This window comes from Cebus imitator, unplaced genomic scaffold (genome assembly GCF_001604975.1).
Source record: "Cebus imitator isolate Cc_AM_T3 unplaced genomic scaffold, Cebus_imitator-1.0 Scaffold276, whole genome shotgun sequence".
NCBI classification, from domain to species: domain Eukaryota; kingdom Metazoa; phylum Chordata; class Mammalia; order Primates; family Cebidae; genus Cebus; species Cebus imitator.
In genome coordinates, this window is record NW_016107591.1 from 910,334 (window position 1) to 924,964 (window position 14,631).

Below are 14,631 nucleotides of genomic sequence, written 5' to 3' on the forward strand. Positions count from 1 at the left end.
GGGCAAAGAGAAGAAATCATGGGTAGGGAAGTAGGGAACAGCATTAAGCTATTTTGTACAACCGATGAAGTATGAGAAAATATAATCTGTTAGATCTCAATGCTTAAGAGACTCTCTAAATGATATGAATACATGGCTTTTTTGATAGATTGATTGAATTTGCCTGATTGCGCAGGATGTAAATATGACATTAAAATTAAAATTTGAAATATTTAAAGTTAAAAACAATATAAAATCTTTTAAATTGATTTTCTATTCTTGGGATAAAAATAATAACAAAATATATAAATATATATATATAGGTAATGTAACTATTATATACATTGAAATTATAATAGTATGGTTGACATATTTGCAAGTGGTGGATAGAAAAATAATGAGGAGTGTAAGCCTTCACGTTACCTTACAGAACACCAATCAAAGAGTAAGTTTTAAATTTTGTAGATAATAAAGCAGAGACTTTGTTTTAAAAGTAAAAACTTTATTAATAATCTTTGTGATCAAACAAAAGTGAAGAGAAGAATTAAAATTAAAGGTTTGCCAATGAAATCTGTGAAGAGAAGTTGGAGGAAACTAGTTTCTCAGTATAAATTTTTGTCTTTTATTGAGGCAAGATATTAAATACCATTTCATATTTTAGGAAGAAATCATGGTACAATAATATATTTAAGGATTTTATAACAAAAGTTGTAATATAGCCATGTATTGCTTAATGACAGGGATATGTTCTGATAAATGTGTTCTTGGTCAATGTTGTCACTGTGCAAACGCCATAGAGGATAATTACACAAAGTAGATAGGATAGCCTTATTACACACCTAAGATACAGAGCATCGCCTATTGCTCCTATGCTATACATTTGTACAGCAGATTTCTGTGCTAGACAATTACAATACAATTATATTTATGTATTTTAAAATATCTAAATCTAGAAAAGATACAGTAAACATACAATATAAAGAACACGTTACACCTGTATAGGATACTTTTCAGGAATGAAGCTTGCAGGACTGGAAATACGGTGAGTGAGACACTGAGTGAGTGGCGTGTAAATGTGAAGCCCACGACATTACTGTACACTTTATAAATACTGTGCATGGAGTCAATGCTAAATTTATTTAGAAATATTTATTTCTCCAATAATAAATTAATCTTTAGTATAACATTTTTTCTCTAGAAACTTTATTTTTTAACATTTGACACTTCTGTACTAACACATCTTAACACACACACTTTGTACAGGTATACAAAAATATTTTATTTTTATTTCCTTATTATTTAAGCTTTTTTGTATTTGGAACATTTCGTATATTTTTTTAATATTTAAACTTTTTTGTTAAAAATGAATTTACTTCAGGGTCAGGATTTTCCATATCACTGTCTTCCACCACCGCATCTTGTCCCACTGGAAAATCTTCAAGGGCGGTAACATGAATGAAGCTGTCGTGTTTTATGACAACGGTGCCTTCTTCTGGAAAACCCTTGAAGGACCTGCCTGAGGCTTCTGTACAGCTAATGTTTTTTTTTAATAAGCAGAAAAGTATAACTTCTCAAAAATAACTCTAAATTGATGGAAAGTATAGCATAATAAATATATAAACCAGTAACAGTCATTTATTATCATTATCAAGTATTATGTAATATACACGATGATATGTGTTATACTTTTATACAACTGGCAGTGCGGTAGGTTTGTTTATACCAGCATTGACACAAACATGTGTGTAATTCATTGAACTGAGATGTTAGAATGGCTATGATATCACTAGATGATAAGAATTTTTCAGCTCCATTATTATCTTATGGGACCACTGTCCTGCACGTGGTCTGTTGCTTATTGAAATGTTTTTATACAGCATGTGACTGCACTTAAAAAAAAAAAAAGGTGACCAAGGCAGAGAGTGGCAAGGGTATCAGGAAGAAAAAAGTGGATATTTGTAGAGAATAAACATACACAATTTTTATTTGTCAATTTAAAAATTCAATTAAAAATAAAAGATTGGACGAGGGATATTGTTAAGACTGCTACAGATATAGGGGAAAAATAAAGCTAATATGAACAACAGTCATGTTAATAAAAATATAACCAAGTAAAGAAATTCAAGTGACAATTTGAGAATTGATTTTTTGGTATTTTTTGTTGGCAGATTCAATATAAGGGTAAAAGGGGATAGTAGATATTGCTTTCAGCACCTCAGTGGACAGGTGACATGGTGGGGGAGACAAAGGAATGAACAACAGATTTGGGGAAGGAAGACAACATGTTCAATTAGAAACAGGTTTATACTGAGATCCTGTAACATATTTACTCCCATATAGTGAAGGTGGAAATTAGATACATATGTATGAAATGCAGAAAATCAAGCCTAAAATACAGATGAAAACTGAGATTTATATACATATTGATAGACTAAGATCTGCTAAGAAAAATGTGTAGGAAACAGATAAGTTTGGAGAAATTTCTGCCTCTACAAATTGAATCAAGACAGATGCCTTGCAAAAAACTTAGAAGAGGAAGCAAGGAAAATGTGGTGTCATGAAAGCGAAGGGAAGACAATATTTTAAAGAAGAAAGAAAGATTAGTTCTAATGAGTTTCCTCAAGACCTACAGAGGTGAGGACACATATGTGTCACTTTTATTTGGCCACATATGGGTTGCCACTGCTTTAGAATTTTGTTTAATGTGGTGTTATTCATAATAGTCAAAATATGGAACCAACCAAGTGTCCATCATTGAAGGAATGAATAAAAGAAATTAGGTGTATATATGTATATACACACACGCACACAGTGAAAAGGAAAAAGTTTTGCTATTTGCAACAATATGGATGGATCTGGAGAACGTTGCATGAAGCAAAATAATCCAGGCACAGATTTACAAATAACCCATGATTTCATTCATATGTGAAATCTAAAAAGCTTAGACTCAAAACTGAACCCCTACCTCTAACTACATGTGAAAATTAACTAAAAGATGAATTAATGATTTAGATGCAAAATCTCAAACTACAAAAATAATAGGAGAAAATCTAGAAAATACCCTCTTAACATTGACCTTGGCAAATAATTTAGGGCTAAGTCCCTAGAAACAATTGCAACAAAAACAAAAATTGAGAATTGGGACCTAATTCAACTATAAGAGCTTCTACACAGCAAAATAAATTACCAAGAGAGTAAATACATAGTCTATAGAATGGGAGACAGTATGTGTAGAACTATGCATCATCTAACAAAGATTTAATATCCAGAATCTATCAGGAAACTAAACAAATAAACAAGCAAACAATAAAAAGTTCAATTAAAAGATGGGCAAAGGATGTGAACAGACATTTCTTAAAAGAATACATACCACATTTTCTTTATCCAGTTTATCTTTCATGGACATTTGGGTTGGTTCCAAGTCTTTGTTATTGTAAACAGTGCTGCAGTAAACATACGTGTGCATGTGTCTTTATAATAGATCGATTTGTAATGATTTGGGTATATACCCAGGAATGTGATTGCTGGGTCAAATGGTATTCCTATTTCTAGAGAGCCTTGAGGAATCTCCACACTGTCTTCCACAATGGTTTAACTAATTTTCAATCCCACCAACAGTGTAAAAGCATTCCTATTTCTCCACATCTTCTCCAGCATATTATCTCCAGATTTTTTAATGATCACCATTCTAACTGGTGTGAGATGGTACTTAATGTGGTTTCGATTTGCATTTCTCTAATGAAAAATGTGGCAAATATACACCGTGGAATACTATGCAGCCATAAAAAAGGATGAGTTCATGTCCTTTACAGGGACATGGATGAAGCTGGAAACGATCATTCTCAGCAAACTGACACGAGGACAGAAAACCAAACACCGCATGTTCTCATTCATAAGTGGGTGTTGAACAATGAGAACATAAGGATGCAAGGAGGGGAACATCAAACACTGGGATCTGTTGGGGGATGAGGGAGCTAGGGGAGGGATAGCAGGGGGTGAGGAGATTGGGGTGGGATAACATTAGGAGAAATACCTAACATAGGTGACGGGGGGATGAATGCAGCAAACCACCATGGCATGTGTATACCTATGTAACAATCCTGCAAGATCTGTACATGTACCCCAGAACTTAAAGTAAAATTAAAAAAAAAAGAAAAGAAAAGAAAATGTGATACATTTGCACCATGAAATATCATGCAGCCATAGAAAGGAACGAGATCATATCCTTTTCAGGGACATGGATGGAGTTGGAAACCGTTATCTTCAGAAAACTAAATAGTGCAGGAACAGAAAACCAAATAGTACATGCTCTCATTTGTAAGTGGGAGCTGAATGATGAGAACACATGGACATATGCAGGGGAACAATACACACTGGGACTTGTTGTCAGGGGTGGGAGAAGAAGAGCATAAGGAAGAATAGCTAACAGAAACTGCGTTTAATACCTACGTGATGGGATGATCTGTGCAGCAAACCCCCATGGAACACACTTACCTATGTCACAAAGCTACACATCCTACACTTGTACCCCTGACCTTAAAATAAAAGTTGAAAAGAAAATAATGGTCAAAGCCTTTCCAAATTTGATAACTATCATTATTATGCAGCTCCAAGTAACTCAATAGAACCCAAAGTAGGATCAACTTAAAAAAAAAAAAGCATACATACCAGTGGCCAACAAACATATGAAAAATTGCTTAACATCAGTAATCAGCATAGAAATGCAGATCAAAGCCACAATGAGATACCATCTTACACAAATCAGTATGGCAATTATGTAAAAAGTTAAAAAAAACAACAAATTGTGAAACTGTAAAGAAAAAGGAATACTGTAGACTGTTAGTGGAAATACAAACTACTCCATCTACTGTGGAAAGCAGTTTAGAAATTTCTCAGAGAACTTAAAACAGAACTACCTCTCCATTTAGCAATCCCGCTGCTGGGTACATACTCAAAGGAAAATAATTCATTCAATCAAAAAGACACATACATCCCCATATTCATTGCAGTGCTATTCACAATAGCAAATACATAAAATCAACCTAGGTACCCATGAACAGTGGATTGGATAAAAAAGAAAATTTTTACATATACACCATGGAATACTGTGCAACCATAAAAAATAATGAAATCTCCTTTTTTGCAGCAACATGGATGAAGCTAGAGGAATTTATCTTAACTGAGCTACTGCAAGAACAGAAAACCAAATACCACGTTCTCACCTGTAAGTGTGAGCAAAACATTTAATACACATGAAAGTAAAGATAGGACGGGAATAATAGAGACTGGGGACCACTAGATGAAGGAGGAGAAGAGGAAACTGGGCAGAAGAACCACCTGTTGAGAACTATGTTTGCTGCCTGAGTAACGTTAGGATCAGTGGGTTGAACCACAAGCCTCAGTGCCACACAATTTACCAATGTAACAAACACACATGTGCACCTTTTAATCTATAATAAAAGTTGAAATTATATTTTTAAAAAATATCTACAGAGAATAATGGAGGTTACCAGAGGCTAGAGGGTAGATAGATTTAGGTAAATAAAGATATACGACATTTCAATTAGATAGAAGGAAAGCAGTTTAGAGATTTCTCAAAGAACTTAAATAGAACTACCATTCAACTCAGCAACCCCACTTCTGGGTGTATACTCAAAGGAAAATAATTCATCCAATCATAGACCCCCAAGTAGGATAAACTTAACAAAAAGAAAAAAAGAAAAAATAATACATACCAATGGCCAACAATAGGAGATCCAGTGTACATCATGGTGATTATATTAAATACCAACCTATTGTATACTTGAATATTGCTAAGAGGGTAGATTTTAAGTGCTCCCACCACAAAAATTTTAGGTACGCAAGAGAGTGTGTTAATAAGTTTGATTTGGTTATTTCACAATGTATACAATTATCAAAGCATCACGTTATATAGTAGAAATATGCATATATTTTTATTTACCAATAACTAATTAAATACATATCAATGGGCATTTAAGGCAAATGTCATATTTAAGTGGCATGCAAAATGAAAAGTAAAAGTAGTATTGCTTATCTACATGTAGATGTTTCAGAAATTTGTCCTTTACCTGTAAATGTAAAATTAGAGGCTCTATAGGAAAATTGCATTTAATTTTTGGTATTGGTAATTTTAGCTGTCTATATTTTTCTTTATCAATAGCTTATTATTTTATGAATCTCTTATGTTGTGTATAATTTATTTGGAAACTCTCTTATATTTTAATTTAATAATTTTCATTTTTGTGCTGAGTCTAGAATCTTGATTTGTATATAGATTTGTTTATTTTATGTCAAGTCTAAATATCCACTCAGGACATCCATTGTATGTCATAGTGAGTATGGTTAAAAACAACATATTGCCTATGCTTGTTTATGTTTATTATTTGATTACTTAAATAATATTTAAATATTTATATATTTTATTTTATCATTTTAAACACTCTAATTATTGCTAATATTTCAACTCCTAACTGAATCACATTAAATACATTATTATTTTATCTGCTAACTCTCATATTTACAACAGCTGCAGGTCTGCTTGCATTATTTTTATTGTATTGTTTTTCTGTAATATCATTTCTGTCTCTTAGCATGCCTAGTGTGTGCTTATTAATTAGATGTTAGAAGGTATATTTTTCCCCATTTAAAAATTCCCCATTTAAATTTAAACTTAAATTAAATTTAATATTAAGTTCATGTGCAGGATATGCAGGTTTGTTCCATAGGTAAACACGTGACATGGTGATTTCTGCATCTATCAACCCACCGCTTACATATTAGAACCAGTATGTATTAGCTACTTTTCCAGATGCTCTCCCTCCTGCGCCACCCCCCCACAACAGGCCCCAGTGTGTGTTGTTTCCCTCCCTGTATCTATGTGTTCACATTGTTCAACTCCCAATTACAGGTGAGAACATGCCCTTTGGTTTTCTGTTCCTGCATTAGTTTGCTGAGGATAATGGCTTCTAGCTCCACCCATATCCCTGCCAAGGACATGATCTTGCTCCTTTGTATGGCTGCATAGTATTCCATGGTGCTCCAACAAACATATGAAAAAAAGCTGAACATTACTGACCATTAGAGAAATGCAAATCAAAACCAAAATAAGATACCATCTCATGCCAGTCGGAATGGTGATTATTAAAAAGCCAAGAAACAACAGATGCTGGCAAGGTAGTGGAACAATAGGAGCACTTTTATACTGTTGGTGGGATTAAAAATTAGTTCAACCATTGTGGAAGACAGTGTGATGATTTCTCAAATACCGAGAACCAGAAATATTGTTTGAACCAGCAATCCCATTACTGAGTATATACTCAAAGGAATTTAAATCGTATTATAAAGATATATGCACATGTGTGTTCATTGCAATGGTATTCACAATAGCAGGGACATGGAGTCAACTCAAATGCCCATCAGTGGTAGACTGAATGAAGAAAATGTGGCCCATTTTTCTTCTGTTATGCAGACAGACTAAGGACTGATTATCTTGATCCAACTAGGGATAGAATTTATTCAAATATAGATTGTAACTCTGGGAAGTTTGTGTCAGCTCCATTTCACCTCTGTTCCTAGGGCATAGCTCTCATGGCCTTCACTAAGATGTTTATATATTTATTGCCTACATCTTCTCACCCCTGGCTAGTCCTGAATTCTAACACTTGTTTCCTCAGGACAGCTAGATCAGGGCAGCCTACTATTTGCTGTAATTATCTGTAGCCCCCTACATAGTTGCTTCTCTTTCTATCCCATGAAACGTCATAATTAATCACACCCCTGTGGCGAGGACCAGCCAAAGCGGGTTGTTATTCATTACTTTTTATCAGGCTCTGGTCCTTCCTACGGTCAATTTTGTCCATTTCTATCTTTGGTCAATTTCTGTCCTCATTAGGCCGCAAAATATTCTGCTAGCTAACTTGTTCCCTCTTCAGCTCTCTTCCAGGACAAAACATTAATTCTCAGCCTTTGATATTGTGTCATCATTTGGCAAATGCCAGCAGAGAAACTAAAATTTCAAAAAGTGAGTGTTATCACAAAGGAACTACAGTCAGTGAAAAAAGTTCAATCCCTAAAAAATACATAGTGTTTATTCCTTTTAATAACACTTACAAAATAACAAAATTTTTTGCGAAGGTTAATTGTTGCCATCGGTGAGAGATGTTGGAGAATAACTATATGGCAATAGAAGAAAAGAAAGAGGGAGACTATTAGTGGAATTTCTTTGTATGTGGATTGTGGTGGTGGTGTATATGTTCATGTAACCACATTACATAGGACTATACATACACATTTGTGTGTACAAATGATTACATGTGAATTTATGAAGTCTGAATAAACTCTATGTATTTTGCTAGTGGGAATTTTATGGTTATATTGTTTTATAATAATGCAGATGTTACCAGTTGGAGAACCTGGGTGAAAAGTACATATGACGTCTCTATATTTTTGCAACTTCTTGTGAATCTACATTTATTTCAAAATAAAAATTTTTAAAATTGGCATCCTTCTCTCTCATATTTTTAAAAGTCTTTGCTGGTTATTTTTCATATAAATACTCTTTAAATTATATTTACATATAGAAGTCATTTTTGTTGAATTTAATTGTTTTCATCTTTCTACAAAAGTTCACAATATCATTTAATGTTGAATAAATGGGGTGCTATATTGTTTATATTTGTATCTTTTAAAGTATCATTATTGTATTAACTGGATCCTCTGTGAATCTATTTCTATTTTGTCTGTCAATCTATCTATCTATCTCATCTATCATCCATCAACTAGTTATCTATCTAGTAGCTAGTTTTCAATAAATTTTGTAAAATGTGTAGATTATTGAATGACAGTGACTTTCTCCAGAGCTTACAATCATAGTATGGGGAGTATCATCTCTTGGGGTATGAACAAAATCCCTTAGAAATTAGAATGGTTTATGCTTCCTGAAAGTTCACCATTACCCAGTGAAATACTATTCTTTTTTATTATTAATTTCATGAGGAGAGTGTCATTAGCAAAAATATATTGAAAATGCTTCTTGGCATGATGATAATGAAGAAAAAATTGATAATCACTGCTCTAGAGAAGAGCTATGTTTGTTATTGTCGGGCAGCTAACAAGAGCAGGGCTCTCAAAATGTGGTCTGGCAATCCATGAGGAAACAGATATCTGTCAAGAGGGCCACTGGCCTCAAATGATTGTCACAATAATACCAAGATGGATTTTGACATTTTGCACTCATTTTCTCATGAGTGTACAGCGGTATTTTCATTAAACTACATGAAATGTGATTTCACAACATGTCAAATGCAGGAGAAAATAAAGCCTAGTAGTCATCTATTACACCAGAGTTTAAAGATATTTCAACCAATGTAAAACAATGCACGACCTTTCACTTGTGCTTTTTGAAATTATTTTTCCTAATAAAGTATGTTATTTATATTAATATGTGGTGGGTTTCTTGTTGTTATGTGTAAATAAGTTAATTATCTTATAAAATTTATGTTTTAGTTTCTAATATAAATGTTGATAGATATCTATCAAATAAGAAAAGCTCTTTGGTGTACTAAACAATGTTTAAGAGAATAAAATATATTCTGTTGAGGGGCAAACACCTAGATTAATGATGGCTTGATGACTTTGATGCACTGATAACGTACTCATCTATTTTGAGAGTCACTGAGGTAGCTACAGCAGCAATTCCAGACCAACTATAGCCAGTCAGAAATTCTGTTCTCGCGAAATGTTTTTTTTTTTTTTTTTTTTTTTTTTTTTTTTNTTTTTTTTTTTTTTTTTTTTTTTTTTTTTTTTTTTTTTGTCCTAGAAAAAATGCTCTATTTCTGGTTCACATTCACTCTTAGAGTATTACCTATCAGAGTTTCCACTGCAAGTTGAGGAAGTGTGGTGTGGCTCTGCCTCTTTGATGGATCGTGATCTCCTTTTTTGTCCTCATGGATCTACTGAAATATCTACGCCTCAGAATCTTACTGCCTTTGAATTGGGAAAGACGTAACTCTAAAATAGTGATCTCACCTGATATGGTTTGGCTGTGTCCCCAACCATATTTCATTTTGAATTGTAGCTCCCTTCTTTCTGCATGTTGTGGGAGGGTTCTGGTGGGAGACAAGGGAATCACAGGGCGGTTTCCTCTGTAGCAGTCTCATGGTGTGAATAAGTTTCACGAGAGCTGATAGATTTATAAGGGGTTTCCCCTCTCTCTTGGTTCTCATTCTCTCTTTGCATGCTGCCCTGGAAGACATGACATTTTTCTCCTCCATACACCGTGGTTATAAGGCTTCCCCAGCCATGTGGCACATTGAGTAAATTAAACCTCTTTCCTTTATAAGGTACCCAGTCTCGGGTATGTCTTTATAAGAAGAGACTAATACATCATCTATCTAGGACTCTCTTCTGTTTGAAATCTTAGTCCCATTTTTTTTTTAATTTGAATTATAAATGATATGGTTTCAAAATAAGAAACATCTGAGATTGAATTATAAGTGATATGGTTTCAAAATAGGAAAAATCTGCCTTTACATTTCAAAATAACACATTTTACTTAAACAATATAATTAAAATATTAATGCTAATTAAAAGACATTTCGTAATATTATTTACTCAGAAAAATTTTTACTTCATGGAAAATTTGGTTTTCTATTGGAAAAAGCTATAATGTGAACCAGAAATAATATGAACCAGAAAATACACAATAAATATATTTAATAAGTTTCTAGCCATTGTTCTAAAACTTTTGCTGTAACTTGTCCTATAATTTTCTAAAAGCTATTGTTATTTGTCCTTATAGATTAAAAAATATATATTGAAACACCTGAGAAACTCTAAGTATTCCTCTCTTTTTGTCCTCCCTCTTCTCCCTGAATAGATTTTCTGCTCATGGTTTATCATTAAATTATACTATTCTTAAGTAATAAATGCCTATCTAACTCTTGGTCTGTCTCCCATTTAAAAAGGAAGAGAGCAATTTTCTCTTGAGCAGCTGGTTCAGTGAAAAAGCGCTTACATATAAATGCACATGATATCTTAATGTTAGCAAATTTCCCTTGAAGAGATAAACACATAGGTAAATGATGGCTTGATGACTTTGATGCATTTAATAATTCACTCACCTAGTAACACTTTACTGATGCTAGATTCAAGTCTTGGATATTGCAATTCTGTAATCATATTAAGATACATTAATTAGAATGAAATAATACCTATTATTTTTTTCACACCTCACATGCAACTAAGTAAGCTTTATCAAATGAAGTTCAATAATCTTTTCTTAATAACATACACAAAGGCATATTCCAGCAACACCTGAGGGGTGCTTTCCCAATATAATTAGGAAAGTACAATATAGACATCTGCATTTAAAAGTGAATAAGAAAAATTATTCATAAGCAGGTGGAGAAAAGTAGAATAAGAAATGGATGGCTTGACTTGTTAAACTCCTCTCCATCCTTAATGTCTCCATCCAATGATTGTGAAAAGGAGAGAGAATTCTGGAGACTGAGGGAATATTACATGAAGGGCAGCAACAAATTTAGAGGTTCAAAAAATAGATAAATATTTATTTTTACTTATTTCTGAATATTTCTTTTATTATTATTATTATTATTATTATTATTATACTTTAAGTTCCAGGGTAGATGTGCAGATCTTGCAGGATTGCTACATAGGTAGACACATGCCATGGTGGTTTGCTCCCTCCATCCCCCTGTCATCTACATTAGGTATTTCTCCTAATGTTATCCCTCCCCAATCTCCTTACCCCCTGCTATCCCTCCCCTAGCCCCCCACCCCCAAACAGACACCAGTGTGTGATGTTCTCCTCCCTGTGTCCATGTGTTCTCATTGTTCAACACCCACCTATGAGTGAGAACATGCAGTGTTTGGTTTTCTGTTCTTGTGTCAGTTTGCTGAGAATGATGGTTTCCAGCTTCATCCATGTCCCTGCAAAGGACATGAACTCATCCTTTTTTATGGCAGCATAGTATTCCATGTTGTATATTTGCCGCATTTTCTTTATCCAGTCTATCATTGATGGGCATTTGGGTTGGTTCCAAGTCCTTGGTATTGTAAACAGTGCCACAATGGACATATGTGTGCATGTGTCAAATGTTTATTTTTAATAAATATCAAATATATGCAAGCTACATATTGTTAAAGATGATTTTTATAATCAACAAAATTCATCTTGAATAAGTATGCAAAAACATATTTTTTAAATTGAGTGAATACATTTTAAAAGGAATAACACAGATACATAATATATTAAAAATATACTTCATGCTGAGATATAATTATATATATATATATATTTTTTTAAATTTTATTTTAAGTTCTGGTGCAGAATGTGCAGGTTTGTTACAAAGGTATATGTGTGCCATAGTGGTTTGCTGCATTTACTGACCTGTCCTATAAATTCCCTCCACTTGACCCCTATCCCCAACAGGCCCCCCCTGTTGTTACCCTCCCTGTGTTTATGTGTTCTCATTGTTCCACTCTCTTTATAAGTGAGAACATGCGTTGTTTGGTTTTCTCTACCTGTGTTAGTTTGCAGAGGATGATGGCTTCCAGCTTCATCCATATCCCTGCAAAGGAAATGATCTCATTAGCCTTTATGGCTGCATAGCATTCCACGGTGTATATGCACTACACTTTCTTTATCCAATCTGTCATTGATGGACACTGGGGTTGGTTCCATGTCTTTGCTATTGTAAATAGTGCACAATAGACATACCTGTGCATGTGATTTGCATATGTTGAACCAAACTTGCATCTCAGGGATGAAGCCAACTTGATTGTGGTGGATAAGTGTTTTGATGTGCTGTTATATTTGGTTTGCTAGTATTTCATTGAGGATTTTCGAATCGATATTCATCAGGGATATTGGCTTGAATTTTTTTTTTTTTAATTGTGTTTCTTCCAGATTTTGGTACCAGGAGGATGTTGGCTTTGTGAAGTGAGTTGGGGAGGAGTACTTCCTTTTCAATTGTTTGAAATAGTTTCAGAAGGAATGGTAGTAGCTCCTCTTTGTACCTCTGGTAGTGTTTGGCTATGGGTCCATCTGGTCCTGGGCTTTTTTTTTTCTTTTTTTTGGTTGTTAGGCTATTAATTTCTGCCTCAATTTCAGAGTTTGTATTGGTCTTTTCAGGAATTTGACTACTTCCTGTTTTAATTTTGGAAGGTTGTATGCATCCAGGAATTTATCCATTACTTCTAGATTTTCTAGCTTATGTGTTTAGGGATGTTTAAAGTATTCTCTGATGGTATTTTGTATTTCTGCAGTGTCAGTTGTGATATCCCCCTTATAATTTATTATTGTGTCTATTTGATTTTTCTTTCTTTTCTTCTTTATTCTTCTAGCAGTCTATCTTGCTATTTTTTCAAAAAATCAGCTCCTAGATTCATTGATTTTTTTTTGGAAAGTTTTCATGTCTCTGTCGCCTTCAACTCTGCTCTGATTTTAGTTACTTCTGTTAGCTTCAGATTAGTTTTCTCTTACTTCTCTAGCTCTTTGACTGATGATGTTTGTGTGTCAATTTGAGATTATTCTACCTTTCTGATGTGGGTATTTTAGTGCTATAAATTTCCATTTCCCTCTTAACACTGCTTTAGCTGTGTCCCAGCGATTCTGGTACGTTGTTTCTTTGTTCTCATTGGTTTCAAAGAACTTCTTTATTTCTTCCTTAATTTCTTTATTTACTTATAAGTCATTCAGGAGCAGCTTGTTCAATTTCCATGTAATTTTGTGGTCTTGACTCTATCCAATTTTCCAATATGTGTTTTTTAATTGGTGCATTTAGCCCATTTACATTTAAGGTTAGAATTGTTATGTGTGAATTAGATTCTGTCATCATCATGCCATCTAGTTATTTTGCACACTTACTGATGCAGTTACTTCATAGTGTCATTGGTCTTTATATTTTGGTGTGTTTTGCAGTGGCTGGTACTGCTTTTTTCTTTCCATATTTAGTGCTTCCTTTAAGAGCTCTTGCAAGGCTGGCCTGGTGGTGATGAAATCCCTCAGCATTTGCTTGACTAGAAAAGATTTGTATTTCTCCTTTGCTTATGAAGCTTAATTTGGCTGGATATGAAATTCTGGGTTGAAGTTTCTTTTCTTTAAGAATGTTGAATATTGACTCCCTCACTCTCTTCTGGCTTGTAAGATTTCTGCTGAGAGGTCCAATGTTAATCTGACGGGCTTCCCTTTGTAGGTGATCTGGTCTTTCTCTCTGGCTGCCCTTAACATTTTTTTCCTTCATTTTGACTTTGGAGAATCTGATGATTATGTGTCTTGGTGTTGATCTTCTGGTGGAATACCTTAGTGGTGTTCTCTGTATTTCCTGAATTTGAATGTTGTCCTGTCTTGCTAGGATGGGGAAGTTCTCCTGAATTACATCCTGAAGTGTGTTTTCCAGTTTGTTTGCATTATTCCTGTCTCCTTCATGTAGTCCAATCAATCACAGGATCAGTCTTTTTACCATAGTCCCATATTTCATGAAGGATTTGTTCATTCCTTTTCATTCTTTTTTCTCGAATATTGTCTGCATGCCTTATTTCAGAAAGAAGGTCTTCAAACTCTGATATCTTTTCTTTCACTTGTTTGATTCGGCTATTGACACATGTATA